General features: G+C 45.8%; 1 protein-coding gene across 5 annotated transcripts in view; it reads left to right on the top strand.

The window, feature by feature from the left end:
* The window catches only part of SPTBN1 (spectrin beta, non-erythrocytic 1), a 195189-nt gene that overhangs the window by 66604 nt on the left and 112016 nt on the right, over positions 1 to 16569 (top strand). The window lies entirely within an intron of this gene.

Here is a 16569-nt window from a genome sequence, read left to right as displayed (position 1 = left end):
TGACTTAAGATTTTGAAGGAAAAAAATTTGAGCAAAATATCAGTAAGAAATACAGTTTACACGGCAATCTAGTACACACATAAACTTATGTCCAGATCTTCACTGACTTACGATAAGGTTATGTCCTGATAAACCCATCAGCAAGTTGAAAATGTCATAAGTCCAAAAAAATGCATTTAATACACCTAACCTACTGAACACCATAGCTTAGCCTTGCCTACCTTAAACGTGCTCAGAACACTTACATTAGCCTGAATCTAACAAAGCCTATTTTATAATAAAGTGTTGTCTATCTCATGTAATGTATTGTTTGTGCTGTACTAAAAGTGAAAATGAGAATGGTTCTAAGTGTATTGGTCATTTACCCCTGTGACCGCCTGGTTGACAGGAGCTGCTGCCCAGCATCACGAGACAGTATCATACAGCATATTGCTAGCCCAGGAAAAGATCAAAATTCACAATTCAAAGTATGGTTTCTACTGAACGTGTACTGCTTTTGCAAAATCGAGTTGAACCATCGTAAGGAACTGTCTGTGGGTATATGTGTGTGTGTGTGTGCACCCACATTTCAATTTCACAAAGTAGTGTTTACGTGTATTTCATGAGATGCTGTGATATTTTTCATTCTATTTTTTTTAAATGCTAGTATTGATCCGCTAATTAGAGTTTATAACCAATAGTGTTGGAAAACCCTGTGATAACAGGTCCATTTGAAAGAACATCTAAGTGGTCTCTCTGTTTTTAAGCTTTATGAATCATGGTTATTAGAGTGATTATTTGATGTTTTTGTTTCATTCATTTATTAGTGAATGAATGAATGAATGAAATCTTTATTGAGCACCTACTATGTACCAGGCACTGTGATTAACATTAGAAATGCAGTTGACCCTTGAACAACGTGGGGGTTAGTGATGCCGACCTTCTGTGTCAGTGAGAAATCCGAGTACTGTGTAACTTTACAGTTAGCCTTCTGTATCATGGTTCCTCTGTATGTGTGGTTTTGCATCTGCTGGATTCAACCAACCGTGGATCATGTAACACTGTAGTGTAGTATCTACTGTTGGAAAAAATACACATAGAAGTGGACCTGCACAGTTCAAACCCACGTTGTTCAAGGGTCAACTGTATAGAGATAGGTTATGAAGTGAAAACAAGCTTGTGGCCAGCAGAAAAGATTTTCACTTCTTGCAGAGGAGAGGCAATGTCAGTAGCTGGAAGGGAGCTACAGGCTGAACAGGTGGTGCCCAGAGTGGCACGACCGTGCCCGGCTGTCTTGGGGAGCCACGCAGAAGTGCAGAAGGAGCTAGAGGGAGAAGCCTAGAAGTGCACGAGGAGGGCCTCGAATGCCACGCCAAGGAGTTGTCTTTATCCTTAAATTTAGCCCGTGGGTTTCAACATTGAGTTTGGGAGAATTGTTATTTTTAAGTAGAATTGTGTTTGCTACCTCAATATGTAAAATGGCAAACTTGGAGCCACTCTGGATGAAACAGAGTGGCCTCACCTGGATTTCTACCCCCAGGGGTACTGAGCCTGAAGAACCATTGGTAGGATGGCACTTGGGTCTCAGCAGGAGCCCTCTGGAGACACCATGGAGGAAGGCCTAGGAGAAAAGCTAGATAGAGGGAAGCCATTTGGGGAGACTGTCCTGTTTGTCTGGAGGAGATGAATAGGAGGCCCTGAAACTGGGGCGGTCGCCAAGGGTTTGAGAGAGCAAGGACTTAAACTGTTAATCAGAATCCCTAGGACTTGCTCCCCAGTGGGCTGTGGAGGGGATGGGAAAGGAAGGTGGGAGGAGCATGAGTTTGGTTTTGGTTATATGAAACCTCATGCTAAGTTTTTTCTTCTGGGTTCCAGATGCTTGGGGTATCTTGAGAGCTGTATGGGGTATTTTGGTCACAAATATGCAAGGCAGGCCCACTGTTCAATATTTTGTTTTTGCTCTATCACGTGGCCTCTAGTTTTCAGGATTATACCACGTTTTCCTTAGCTTGCATTTGCCCATATTCTCCCCAGCCTTTGGAAAACACATGGGCCCCGAGCTCTCTCATCTGCCTCTCCGCATGCCCATGTGCGGGTCCTCCTAGGACCTGAGCACCTGGCTATTCCTAGGCTTGGATTCAGGCATCCAGGACCATCCGTCACAGGGCTGATGCTGAGAAAGGAAGAGTGGCTTTCAAGGCCTGGGGTCTGAGATTAAATCCCTGCTCTGCTACTTACTAGCTGTAAGGTAGTGGGCAAAGTTACTTCTATAGGATGAGAATCATAATATCCTCCCTGTGGGATTGTTGCAAGAACTTTAATGTGGAAGCTGCCTAGCTCAGTGTCTGCACAAGGTAGGCATGCGTGGGAGGTGCTAATTATAACCTTGCACTAGGAAGATAAATCTTCTGAAGAGAGGTCTCCTCTCTCCTCCTGCAAGGAGGCCTTCCATATTAAGAAATGCTACATTAATACACGGTCGGAAGATCAGAAGTCAAGGTGGAAAAGCAAGAACATTCAAAGGACGCCTGTCTGATGGCCTAAAAATAGTGCCGACCTGTGGCTTTGTTTGCTGTGGTGTTTAGAGGGCATTTGTGATTCCAGGCCTTCTTCTGGGGAGTGGGAAAAGCATTGGAAAAGCCTCCTTTTTAATTAAAAAAAATCCCTAATATGTTCTTTGCATTTGCATCTTCTCTGGCTGCATTTTCCTGTTTTGAGCTTGTACTCGGTGCACATTAAAATAATCGGAACCCTAAACATTCATTGAGAGAATGATTTAGGGGAAAAGTTCCATAAAAACATTTTAAAACTTTTCTTGGAGTGGAGGTTGAGAAATTTATTTATTTTTTTCCCTGCAAATAACCAAGATTGGAGGGAGGGAGCGATGGAGATGGGATTGGGAGCCCTGTGTTGCTTGGAGGGGGTGGGGGGAGCTCAGCATAGAACATCCAAGTCAAGTAGGCCGGCCCTTGCTGGGAGAGGGTTGATCCTTTATGGGGGTGATGAGGTTTGGTGCTCTTTCCTTCTTGTTGAGACAGCTGTAGTTTGGCATCAGGGGATAATAAAGAAGAAATATTGCTAGATTTTCAGGGGGATTATTTGTAATGCTTAAAATTTGTGTATCACTTTCATCTTGGGGAAGATTATAAAAATATTACTTAAATATTAAGAGCAGTCTTCAGTAGGGGGCATTAGCCCCCATTTCACAGATTTCAGTCGGAGATTTTCTGAATTAGGTTGTTATTTGCCCCAGCCTTCCTACTTTAGTAGTAATATAAATCAGAGGCCCCTGCGTTCCAGGGCAGTAATTGAAAGCCTCTGATGCCTATCTTTGACCTATCTTCTCTTACTCTCTTGTAAATTGCCCTCCTTCGCATAAGTATTTGTAGGTATCTGAATGCCTTTTAATTCATGAAAAAAAAAATCTTGTACCTTTCCCTACAGTTACTCCATATCAGAGAATTATGAGTAAGACTCTGAGATACCTTGCATAAACTTAGAAGATTAGAACTGCTGGAGGAACAGAAATTAGAGCAAAGTTTTTAGAGTTTTTTTTTTTTTTTTTTAAGTAATGAATACTCATTTGTGACATCAGTGGTGATTGAGCTTATTTTAAAAGCTTTCCCGATAGAGCCAAACATTACCTATGTTTAACAGGAAAGCTGAATCAAGAATCAGATATTTTACAGAGTTCTTTCTTCTGATTGTCACGCGCAAGAGAAATGTGACCAGTTTAAAAAGGGAGGCCTAAGTGACTTATTTTTAAAAAAGGTCAAACATTTATCTGTGTTAAATAGTATAGTACAAAGATATGGTGGTATGAATTACCTTATAAGGTATGGAGGTATAAAATATATCCTAGATATGACTGTTGGTAGGTTGTAGAAACAACTTGAAAAACATTTTTAGAAAAGGGGTATGTTTATATTTAAGGAAGGATGAAATTAAATAAGTGAAGGTATCCTGGGATACCTGGGCACTTTATTTAACGTGCCTACTATTCCATTGCTCTTCTACTGTTAGAGGAAAGCCAGGCATTGAAGATGGGCATTATATTCCAGGGAAAACTTTTTTTAGGTCCCAAAGCTTTTTACGGCATTGACAAAAGGGCTTCAGCTGGGAGGCTGTTTTCAGTATTGTTTCTGCAGCCAGGAGATGGAGGTGCTGCTGGGCTTGGCTGGTTGAGACTTTAGAGAAATGGTGCAGCCTCTCTCAGCTTCACTTTCATTTGAAAAACGAGGGACAGGCTGGTTAGGTATTCCAAGGTCCCGTAGGCCTCCAGGAGCGTGTGTGGGCTCCTGAGGAGTTAGCAGGCTGCCTTCCTGTGGTTGCCAAGGTGAGTTTTTGGCCTCTTTTCCCAGTGGTTTCTGTGTACACAGTGAGATGCAAACTGTGTATAGGGATGATAGCAAACTTTGTCCTTCTCCAGGAAATGATAAATGCCATGTGACTCTGACTCAAGTCCTAGTCTCTTGTTAATTTTTTGTAAACTTTTTATGTTTGATGAGTCAGAAATGCAGGCTCTTGTAGAGTGTTAACAAGACTTTTGATTATAATCACTTCGAACTGCAGGCCCGTCTCCTGTGTAATGATTTTTGCCATTCGCCTTTCCATAATCTTACATAGGCAGGATAGAAGGACACTTTGATCAGTAAGAACTGTGCTCTGTTGCTTCATGAGCCCTTGTTACACTAAAATTATTCTTAACAGAAAACTATGTATGTGCGCACATTAAGAGGATATCAGCAAGTCTGAATATTTCATGAGAGTTGATGGAGTATCACAGAACCTTAGGAGTACAGAAAACTTCTGTGTTAATATCGGCCAAGGTGATCCTGCGCACATGTGGGCCTGCTCGTGGATGCACACACCACACCCACACCCAAATTGTGTAGATGTGTGCATGCCTGCTTAACTATGATGTGTTGCTACTGAGTCTTCCTAAACTACCAAAAACTACTACTGCAAATTTGTGTTTTGGGGATTCAGTCTCAAAGAGGCTGACTGAAAAAATAGTTTTTGAACAATTTCATGAAGGGTGGACTTGCAGAGATCAGAAGGCCTGACCCTAGGCGTAACTGCAGTACATGGAGGTTACTCTACAGCACTATGTACACAGACATGAGGCTTGGAGGCAATTTGGAGTCAATAAGTACTTTATTGGGACTTTTGTTGTAAAAAATGAGAGTTGGCAGGATTCCAGTGCAGTTTTTTTTTTCTTAAGAGTTGAAGAGAGGACTTGGAGGGATCAGTGTGTTGGTTGATAGCATTTGAGAACATTTTGTTTGAGTTTGGAGTCATAGACGCGTAACATGGCCTTAGATCAGCTTTTCTTCCCATACCCAGTAGTGGATTCCCACAGAGTCAGTAGCAAAGCTTTTTAATTTCATTTAACTTTATTTTTAATTGTGGTAAAAAACACATAACATAAAATTTACCATGTTAACCATTTTTAAGTGTACAGTTCAATAGTGTTAACTATATCGACATTGTTATGTAGCAAATCTCTAGAACTTTTTCATCTTGCAAAACTGAAACTCAAAACCCATTAAACAACAACTCCCCAATTCCCCCTCCCCCAGCTCCTGGCAACCTCCATTCTACTTTCTGTTTCCTTGAGTTTCACTAATAGATACCCCACGTAAGTGGAATCATACAGTACCCGTCATTTTATGACTGGCTTATTTCATAATGTCCTCATAATGACTTAGCAGAATGTCCTCAAGGTTCATCCATCTTGAAGCATGTGACAGGATTTCCTTTTTTAAGGCTGAATAGTATCCCATTGTATGTATGTACCACATTTTCTTTATCCATTCATTCATTTGTAGACATTTGGATTACTTCCACCTCTTGGCTCTTGTGAATAATGCTGCAGTGAACATGCGTGTGCAAATATCTCTTTGAGATTCTGCTTTCAGTTCTTTTGGATAAGCCCAGAATTGGGGTTGCTGGATCATATGTAATTCTGTTTTTAATTCTTTGAGAAACCATCATACTGTTTTTCACAGCAGCTTCACCATTTTACATTCCCACCAACGGTGCACAAGGGTTCCAATTTCTCCCCATCCTTTACTGAAACTTTTATTGTTTTTAAGATAAGATGTAGTGGAAAAAAGATACCATCGTGGTCACAATTCGTGGTTTTCCTGGTGGATGGTAATTTAAAAGGGTGATAGAAATGGTAATAAAAAGGTGAGTGGAGAGGTGGTTAGAGGTGAGCATGGCAAGTTTTAGAAAAGAGCTTAGTCTCTCTCTTCTCTCACTTCATTCTTTACCTGTCGTTAAAGTGCTAGTTATAATGAATAGATTCATTCATCAGATGTGTTTTAAAAAATGCCTCCTGAGTAAACTATTCCCTCTGAACATCATAAGAATAACAGAGGACTTCTCTGGTGGCACAGTGGTTAAGAATCCGTCTGCCAATGCAGGAGACACAGGTTCGATCCCTAGTCTGGGGAATATCCCACATGCCGCGGAGCAAGTAAGCCCGTGCGCCATAACTACTGAGCCTGAGCTCTAGAGCCTGCGAGCCACAACTATTGAGCCTGTGTGCTGCAACTACTGAGCCCGTGTGCTGCAACTACTGAAGCCCACACACCTAGAGCCTGTGCTCTGCAACAAGTGAAGCCACTGCAATGAGAAGCCCGTGCACCGCAACGAAGAGTGGCTCCCGCTCGCTGCATCTAGAGAAAGCCCGTGCACAGCAACGAAGACCCAATGCAGCCAAAAAAAAAAAAAAAGAATAATAGAGAAAAATCCAGTGAAGAAAACCAAGAGAAAGGGGGTCTTTGAACAACAGACCTTGGGATTCAGTTTGTTTGGGGCTGACTGTGTGTTTGGGTCTCTGCTGGCCTGGGAGGGTGAGATCAAAGGGGCCAGTACCACAGTCTGGGGCCTCCTTGTCTCTCAGCTGGTACAAGTTGGATGTCAGAGAACACACGGAAAGATATGGGTCATCTGCCACTTAGTACAAGCCTGTCGGCTCCAACTTGGTGTTGGATCCTGGAAGGGAGGTGGGAGAGGGGATGAGGATGCCCTTTCTCTGATTTCAAGCCCTGGGCCCGCTTCACTGACTGAAAGGCTCAAGAAATGCATGCCACTGCCTTTGTCCTCAGCCCCTGATACCTTCACGTTTTCCTGGGAAATGAAAGAGGCAGCAGGAATTCAGAAGGCCTGCTTTCTGATTGCTGGTGTGCAGTAACTTACTCTGTGTCTGTGGGCATGCTGCTCTATGCTTCATTTTCCTTCTCTGTAAATGAGATGGTTGGCTCAGGTGGGTGAATTTTGAAAAGGACCTTCTTGACACCTGTTCAGAGTTCTAGCTCTCATCTCCTTGTGAAGGATTAAGGTACGGATGGGGGGGTGTGTTACATAAGGTGGAACAGGCCCTGCGGTTTACCATATGGTGTCAAGTATCTCATAGAGCCCTTGCTCTGTTCAGGCTTCTGTTCAGTGTGCAGGCTTCTGAAATGCCTAAGTCGCTTTTGAACAGTTGTTTCTTAGAGGATACTGGGCTAGGTGTGGAGTGAAGGTTATGTAAGACTTGCATCTGCCCTAAAACAGATCATGATGTATTTCCAAGAGCATTATATCCAGAGAACCCTGGAGATTTTCTATTTTATATCTCTTCATTTTTAGGGAGAGCATTGTGAGAAGCCAAGGGCCGGGCTCTGGGTCAGCAAGGCCAGTCAGTGTCAGAAGTTGAGACTGGAGTCCACTTTTGACTTCTCTTGAGTCTGTAACGGGTGCATTCTCCATTATTTTAATTAGGTAGATAAGACTGGTGCCCAAGAAGAGATAAGCAATACTCTAAGGCAGCACACAAAAGGTGCCAGACGATGCAGGGCTGACAGTATGGGTATAGGGTTTCTGAAAAGGAGCAATCATCCCAGCTGGGATAATCTGGGAAGCCTTCCTTGAGGAGGGAAGTTTTGAGTTGGGCTTGAAGGATGGGTGGACTTTAGACGGAGAGGGAGAGGAGAGGGGAGCGCCAGGACAGGAGCAGAGGCGTGGAGATGAGAAAGCCCGAGACAGGCTGGGGCAGAGAGACAGGAAGGAGGAGGGGACGAGGACTGACATTTATTGAGCATCTGTCTGGCGTCAGGCACAGTGTCTGGCCCTTCACCTGTGTCATCTCAGCATGCTGAGTGGGGGAATGACATCCTCATCAAGCGCTCATTTGAGGACGTCACTTTCTCCCCTCCCCATCTGTACTTGGGACCTGTCCTCCTTAGAGTAAAAGTCAGTTACACTTTGATCTGGTGGGAAAGTACCTGGTTTCAAATGGGGAGAAAAAAAAAAACCAGGGAAGGATTGTCAGGTTCTGTAAAGAAGGTCTCTGAGGCGGTTGATAGTATTTCATTCTTCTACTGTAAGCCTGGAGCCTGCCTCCCAGTTAATGGCAGCTGGCGGGCCTTGGCGCTCCTGAGTAACTGGGCTGACCATGAATTATTCAGGGCCTGTACCCAACGAGTGGCTGCCTGGCCAAGCCCTGTGGGAAGGAGGCTGTGCTATGTCATTGAGGGACCAGCAGAGGCTCAGGTGCAGAGGATGAAGAAATGACGGCACCCTTAAAATATTTCACGCTTTAACATGCCAGGGCTGCATGCACTGTTCCGTGGCCCTGCAGCTGGGTAATCGGGGCCTGTTTTTCAGAGTGAGAAATCACGTCCCCCACTCCCAATTAATAAGTGCAGTAACCTACACACTCATGTTAGCATGGCACATGTTGTCAGGGATTTGGTGAGAAGCCACATTAAAATTGCAGATAGGATGGTATGGCAACAGAGAGCATTCGGGTGGAAGGAACCCCACTCTGCTCTGTTCTTTTCTCAGCCAAGGAGAAGAATGCTGTCGTTGATCCATTCAGAGTGGTACTCACACCAACTCTCACCAACCTCACTCGTCATGCATTACCACATCTTTGCATTTGTGTGTACATGCCTGTGTGCGTTTGTGTGTCCTGTTTCCTCCTCTGGGCCGAAGGTGCCTGCAGAGAAGAAATCACTTCTTAATGACGCTGTGGGTCCCTCAGATGGCCTGAGCTGAGAACATGGTAGGGCTGAGAACTTGTTGGATGGGTTGGCTTTTGCTCTGTGCAAACCAGGAGCGGCGGGGCCTGTGTCTTGATGAGGTTTGCAGTCCCTCACTCCCTTCCTTTTCTTCCCTTCCTCTCCAGGTGCTTGTTCAACCTGCTCTTTTCACCCTATCTCATTACAGCCAGTCTGTGTTAAGCTCCTGGAAAAGATAACCTGGGTGTGGATACCTGTGGGCAGGGTCCAAAGGCCTATTTTCACAAAGAATAGATTTGTATTTCCTCTTTTCCCATTTCTTTCCCAACAGCCGGTAGCTGTTGCTACCAGGAAACAGCGTCTTGTCACTGTTCCATCTGCCCCTTTGTAAAACGCTGGCCCGATGGCTCTGAATACCTGTGTGTGTCAGCCTTTTCCCTCCAAGTTGGAGGTGGGGAGCAGAATCAAAAATCCTGGGCAAGAGCAGACCTGGCCCCAACTGCATTCCTCAGATGTTCTTTCCTGTGAACCATTCTACCTGTGTGGAGGAGCCCAGTCTTGGCTCTGGCTGGTGTTACATATTCACAGGCATAGCAACACCTGTTTGCCAAAGGTGGGGCCTCTGGACTGGAGCATTTCTTTTGCTGGTGAAGCTTTGCATGTGCAGATAACAGATGAGATAAGAATGCAGGATAAGGTTTGGCTGGGGTAGAAGATTCAATAAACTGCATTCCTTCCTTGCCCCGGGGCCTTGGGTGCTGGTTACTGAGTGTAACTTGCCATTTTTTCTCCTTCTCAGCAGAGATGTCAGTGCTTTGTATTCAGTTCTGCTGTGACCAGTGGAACAAGAAACAGGAAAAGGATATGAATAAAAATTAGATTTGCCCTGGTATTTCAGCCATAAAACTATATGATTTTGTGGGAGGGGTGAGTGTGTGTGTGTGTGTGTGTATAAAAAGGGAGAGAGATCCATTTGTCCATCCATCCATCCATCCATATCCTCCAAGGCACAGAGAGAGCAACTGTTGTGGATGGAAATACCTTTAGCCTTCCCTTTAACCTTTGTTCTACTTACTCTGAGTCCCGAAGTATCAAATCTGATAGCCCCACCTCAAACAAACATTGGCCTTGGTAAAAACATAGGCCTTTTATAACTTGTTTCATAGTGAGTATTGTGTTCTTACTATCTCTGCGATATTGCTACTTTTATGACTATAAAATACGATTTTGAATATTCCCAGTGCATAATGGGGTGAGTTAAAGAGAGGGAATGGGGTTTGTGAGTACTTCCCAGGTGGAGGACTGGTCCTGCTATTCCGAACTGTCCTTGTCCCAAAATCCAAAGGGGTTCCCAGCCTGAGGACAGTGATTCCGCGTGGAACCTATCACATCCTCCAGCTGGTAGCCGCCTTGGTGAAGAGGTGGGGCAGAATTAGTTTTTGAGATTTCCTCTATGAGAAGTTTAAAGACTAGTAATCATAGCTGCTGTGATGGTGCTAAAACCTTTCTAAACATTTAACTCAATTATAGAAAAACTCTTTGAGGTTGGTTGCATTATTGGGCCAGTTTTTCAGGCTCAGAATCACAAAGTTAGAAAGTGGCAGAGCCAGCTTCCTAGATTCCAAGTCTGTTTTTAACCACCTTTCCTCCTCTAGCTTTGCATTTCCAAACCCTGACCCAAACACTCAGTGGGCAGTGCTCTAGGGGTAAATATGGGGGTGGTCTCAGCCCTGATCTAGGAGTCCTGTGGGTTGTGAGGGGAGGGGAAGTGCTGCCGACTGCTTCCAGCCGCCCAGGCTGTAGGCCCTGAGAACAGAGACATTCTGGAGGGCTTGGCAGGCACGGAAATGCCAGTGTCACAGATGTGCCTGCCAGTGGGACTTGGTGAAAATTGTTCTTTGGGGTGGGAAAAGGAGGTTTCAGATAATTTTTTTGTTTTCTGGTTTTGGCTGGATTTCATGGTTGTGTGCTTGGTTGGTTGGTTGAGTTTTCTGGTAAGTGGGGCCGTTTCCATTGAAAAAGGGATGGGTTCTAAGAGAAGGTGCATCCTGAGGCAGGCTTTGGGGAGTAAGGCCAGCAGTAACTAGGTAGTTATCGGGTGGGCGGCTCTCCAGGCATTATATAGTAGAAGTAGAAGGAGAATGGTCACAGTTAAGGTTCAAGACTGGGGGAGGTGGGCAGGAGGCTCCTGGAGGAGGGAATGGGTGGGCCAGAGAGGTAAGACAGAAGGAAAATTGGGGAGACGAGACAGAAAGATAAGTTTCAGCTGCAGGGAGCATAAACACAGCAGTATGGTTTGGAGCCCGCTTGTCTATTTGGCCACATGCGTGGAAGAGGATTATTTTAGTAGTAGTATTTTGGTTTCCTATAAAGAAAGGCTCAGGAGAAATTGGCTGTGGTCGTCCAGCTGTCAAGGGATTTGACCGCGATGCACACGAAAGGCAGATGTGGAAACAGCAGTAGAAAGCGGCAGAGAATTTGGCAAGATAGTTTGTATGTGAAACCTTGTTGTTTCACTCCCTGTTCCTACCACTTCTTTCCCAGCTCTTTGGGTTGGCTTTTCAAGTCCTTGAATGTGTACAAATCCCATCACATCTTAGCATTTTGGCCATCCTCTCCCAGACATTTCAATCTTGCTGATGTTTAGATGTTCAGGAAATGAACACCCCACGGTTTACCCTTTCAAGCTTGCTGTAATGCAGGAAAAGCAATATATATATATTTTTTCTTTTGACCTCCCAGACTACATAAAGCCTCTTGGAACAAACAGAGGTTTAATCTCACTCCCTTAGTGTTCCCCTTCACGTGCTACATGCTAAATCATACAGAATCTTAGTTATAGGTCCACCAAGTATGAGAAAAGGAATAAAACAAGACCAGACAAAACCCATTCACAACAAGGGAACCCTCCAAGTAAGTAGCAACTTCTTTGTGAACCAGCAGAGAATGTGCCTGATCCTGACCCAAACTAAGTGTTGTCTAGGTTCGTGTGGAGGCTTGCTTGGGTTTTAGGTTTACCTTGAACCATTTATTGAGTCTTAGGGTTTTCTGAAAAGCGTAGACACCATTTGTAAGCTGATATTATACTCTGAGTACACAGGAGAAACATTGCTAGACCGGCAGTTCTGCCGTCCAGGTGTGGCTCTGCCTCAGCAGCTGTGCAGCCTGGGGCAAGACACTGTATCTCTCTGAACCTCGGTTGCCTTGTCTGCAAAATGGACACAGTAACTACCTCACTTGAGAAAATGTATATGAAAGCTACAGGGTGCTGTAATAATGTGATGTTGTTGTTATTATGGCTGTTCAGTTTATGTGGAGATTGCACTCAAATCACTCATACGTTTAGAACCAGAAGGAGTTTTTATGACCATAGATTCCAACCTGTTGGATTTGTGGGCGAGGATTGCAAGGCCCAGGGAGGTAAGGCACCTGTGCGATTACTTAGCTCCTTGGTGGCCCTCAGGAGTTGGGGTGAGCCTGAGAATCTGACTGTGGTCTTGAGTCTTTCCACCACACCACAGCACTTCTGATTTGTGCCGTCTACAGATAACCATAGTGACTTGGCTTTGCCTTTCTGGCATCACAAGGATAGCAGATACATGTTACTTGGGCTTCAGTTGCTTCAGTCCCATAGCTGACTTGACCAGTCAATCGTGGCCATCTTTCATTACGCCTTGGAATCTTTTTCTTTTTTTTTTTGGCTGTGTCGTGCGGCTTGTGGAATCTTAGTTCCCTGACCAGGGATTGAACCCGCGCCCTTGTCAGTGAGAGCACCAAGTCCTAACCACTGGACTGCCAGGGAATTCTCACGCCTTGGAATCTTGATGCAGCTTGAAGGCAGGCACAACCACTTAGCAGGGTTGGCCACATGTGTTGATATCCTTGGCGTTGGGGAGGGACAGTAATTTTTCAGATTAGGTAAGATTGAGGGGAGAGGCCGAGATGTCAGGGTCTGTTTCTGGGGGAAGCTTGACTGTTGAGCATTCTGAACCCCGCCCCCCGCATTAATGTTCCCATTCACACGCTGCGTGTTTCTGTCATAGGTGTCTTCAGGATTCTTTTTCTCAGATCACTAGAAATAAAACTGTGACTCGGACCCCTGGCCTCTTGCTTTATTGAGTTAGAGCTGGGCAAGCTCCTTTAAATTCCTACATTCCTCCTCAGAACGTCTCCGTCCTTGCCCGCCTGCCTCTGAAGGTTAGTGGGCCTCCTCTTGGCTGAGGCTGCCTGTGCCACCCACACCTGTGAGCCATTGCCCACCAGCCTTTTCCTGCCCGTGCCACCTTGGGGCTGAAGCCTGTGCGCGGAGGACATGCCAGCTCGGCCCGCCCCAAAACCCTTCCCTGGTCCTGTAGCTCCCTTCCCTCATCTTGCCTTCACCACCTCTACCTTCTTGTCCTCCATCTTCTGTTTTCTCGTTCTCCAACTCCCTGTGACCTCACTTCAGCTTGTATTATCCCTGTGACCTCCTAATTCACACACTGGATCACCTGTTCTCTGTTCCCTGTTCTTTCTGCAGCACGTGCTGCCATCCGTCTACCACCTTTCCTGCTTGAATATCTCTCCCCTCTCTAGAACTTTCATTCTATGAATCCCTTGGTATCTCCACTGTTGTTTCTCCCTCCTCCCAGATGCTGGCCTTCCCCAGGGCTCTCTGCTCGGCCGCTTGCCTCTTACATCCCTTCCTAGACTTCAGCCCACTGCAGTCTCAACTCTCAGTCTGTGCACGGGTTGTATCTTCAGCCTTGAGCTCTGTTTCCACGTCCCTGACTGCTTCTGGACATGTCACCCTGTGGAGTTGCAGCCTGTCTGGAAGAAAATGTTCATTCCCCCCCTGTACCCCACAGCCAGCTCTAAAAACCCCAGAGTCTGAAGTTCACCCCTAGCCTTTGAACCTCCCAAAGACTTTGAAGTCCCATAGGACTTGAATTGGTTACCAAAGTCCTATGGATTAACTCTTGCATCATCCCATTCCTTTCTGCTCCTGTTGCTGTACCCTGACTAGCCCTTTGACCTGGACAACTGCAGTGACCACCTTGCTGCCTTTAATGTCTCTCTCCTTTCAACCCATTCTAATCTACCACTGCCAGATTAATCGTCCTTAGAGCCCAACCCAGAACCCGTCCTCCTCTGGCTCAAAAATCTCCAGTGGCTCCAAGCCTGCCTCCCTTGGCTTTCCTCCTGCCTGACCCTAGTGCCTTATGTTTCAGTCAAACGGTAGCACCCGCTGGTGCTGTTCCCCCGACAGTCCAGTTGGTGCCTTTACTTGGGCTGCTTTCCCCCAACTAGGAGAAGAGCTTCCCCCTCATCCCAGCCTGTTGATAGTCTACCTGTGCTTCAAGATCTGGTCAAATGCCAGTCCCTCCTGGAGTTGTTCTTCCTGCCTTCCTATGCAGATGTGACCTCCTTGTCCACTGAACTCTTGCAGCTCCCCTACCTACTCCTCACTCTGTTCTGGTTTTGGACTATTGGCGTATCTGTCCCATCTCCTTTGGCTACCATCTCTCCCAGTTATCTTTGACTCCTCCAAAACACCAGGCAGTGTGCCCTGCGTATAGTTGGCATCCAGGAAATACTGCGTGGAATAAAGAATGAGTGCTCTGGCCTTCCTTTACCTCCTCCCGCTGCTGAGGTGGAGGTGGTCACGTGAGCCATTAGGGTTGGGTCCTCTTCTTCCCTGGTCCCATCACACCACAGCATTCCCACATCTTACCCCCTGCCCCTGTGGGGCTATTAAACCCTTTCCTAGCCTCAAAACCTTTCTTTCTAATATTTACATGTGTCCACTTCACCTGGCTTGTTCTAAGTCTGCTCTTGAGGATCCAGTGTGGCTACACGAGCCCCAGCCTCTCCCTCCATCACATCGCATGTAACCTGGCGAATTAGAAAGCTTACTTTACCTACTTCCCTGTACCAGAGGGAACTAAAAGGGAGACTTAGAGTGGTGACTCATACTCTGTTCACTAAGTGGCTTAAAGATTAAAAATGTGTTGTAAATTGTCAAGCACTTTGCAGTCTCATGTTGTGTGCCCATAGCTAGACACTTAGAGACTTACCATATCACCAGTATATTTAATAGTGAAGAGGGGCCTGTTAAAAAGATCTCAAATGAGAAAATTCTCCATTCTCCTCTTTGTAGCCTTGATGTGATACGTGGGGGAAAAATCAAGAAGAGGTGCATTTTGCAAAACACACTTCTAATTTTGAATAGTATGACCATTTTTAGGGCATTTTCACATCATCCCCTCAGTAATCTTGTAGGTAGGCATTAATTATCCCTTTCTGACAGCAGAGGTTTAGAAAGAATCCAGGGTTTCTTCTAAGGTCATAAGTGATTAAGAGGCTTGGCCAGGACTAGAAACTCAGGTCTTGGGAATCCTAGTCAAGTGCTTCTTCCAAGACCCTGCATTTTGCCACCTTGCTGTCAGTGTTTTGAATTGCAGTAGAGGGGCTTTAGAAAATGCGCTACATCTTGGATGTGGAGAAATATCTTCGAATCCTGGGCCTGGCTTTAGAAAGCTCAAGGTTGACACTGGATGCATTAAAAACCCAGCAGTGTGGATGGAAGGAGTGGGGTTGTTCTGAGTTGAGCAGTTAGCTAGACTCTGGGTTTGTTTTAACTTTAGCCCTGAACAGGATGCAGTTGCTTGAATTACAAGTGCCCTGGGGACTAAAGTAAACCTGTGGTGGAGGCCCATCTCTTCAGGGCAGATTGGAATCCCTTAGGAATGAAATTACCTTCTTCAGTGAGTATGGCTGCAAGGCTACACACTTGAAACGCTAAATTTGTAATTTGTTGTCTGCCTGTAGTTACTGAGAAAGGGGATTGGTGGGTGGGTGGGTAACTAGGGTCAGTTATTTCCCAAGAACACATTTTGACCACTGATATTGTCTATGTAGAGGATTTTGTTTTTGGTTGAGACTGGTGGGAGAAGTTAGCAAGGAGAGTTTTAAATTTTTGAAGAACTCAGAAGTTTAAAGGCTTTGTTTTACAAATCACAGTAGATTTCAGGGTGATTTCTTTTATCTCCTCATTGGTTCCTAAAATCATCCAGGTCAGGGATCCTGGAGGTGTTTACCTGTGTACCTTTCTCCCACAATGCCTTGCAAGTCGGTGCTCCCATAAAGCTTGCATTGAGTTACTGTTATAGGGCCGGTGTTATCCCGGAAAACCTACGCTTAACGTCTCGTACTGGCAGCGGCGGGTCTGCTGAGAAGATCCTTCCGTGAGCCTGAACTTACACGCTCCCCCCCGCCCCCCTCGCTGTGGCCTTGCCCAACGCCCAGAGGGACTTTTACTTTGACCCGCTGGCACGGCCGGGCCGCCTCCGCGTGGTCGGCGCCCGCGCGGTGAGGACGCTGAGCGCCCAGGTGCGCGGCCCGCATGGCTGCGTGAGCTCCTGAAGCTAAATAGTGTAGGAGCCGCCCCGGCCGGGGACCTGCGGGGCGCCTTACCCTACCGGGCCGCCTCCTTTTCATGAGATAGTAATCGGAGACTTTTCCGTTACGTGAGGCTCTCAACAAAAGATTGTAATTCCAGCAGCTTTGCTTTGGGAAGGTACCACCGCTGCAGGCG

Source organism: Balaenoptera musculus, chromosome 13 (genome assembly GCF_009873245.2).
Source record: "Balaenoptera musculus isolate JJ_BM4_2016_0621 chromosome 13, mBalMus1.pri.v3, whole genome shotgun sequence".
In the NCBI taxonomy this organism is placed as follows: domain Eukaryota; kingdom Metazoa; phylum Chordata; class Mammalia; order Artiodactyla; family Balaenopteridae; genus Balaenoptera; species Balaenoptera musculus.
This window is presented reverse-complemented; position numbering and strand designations above follow the sequence as displayed.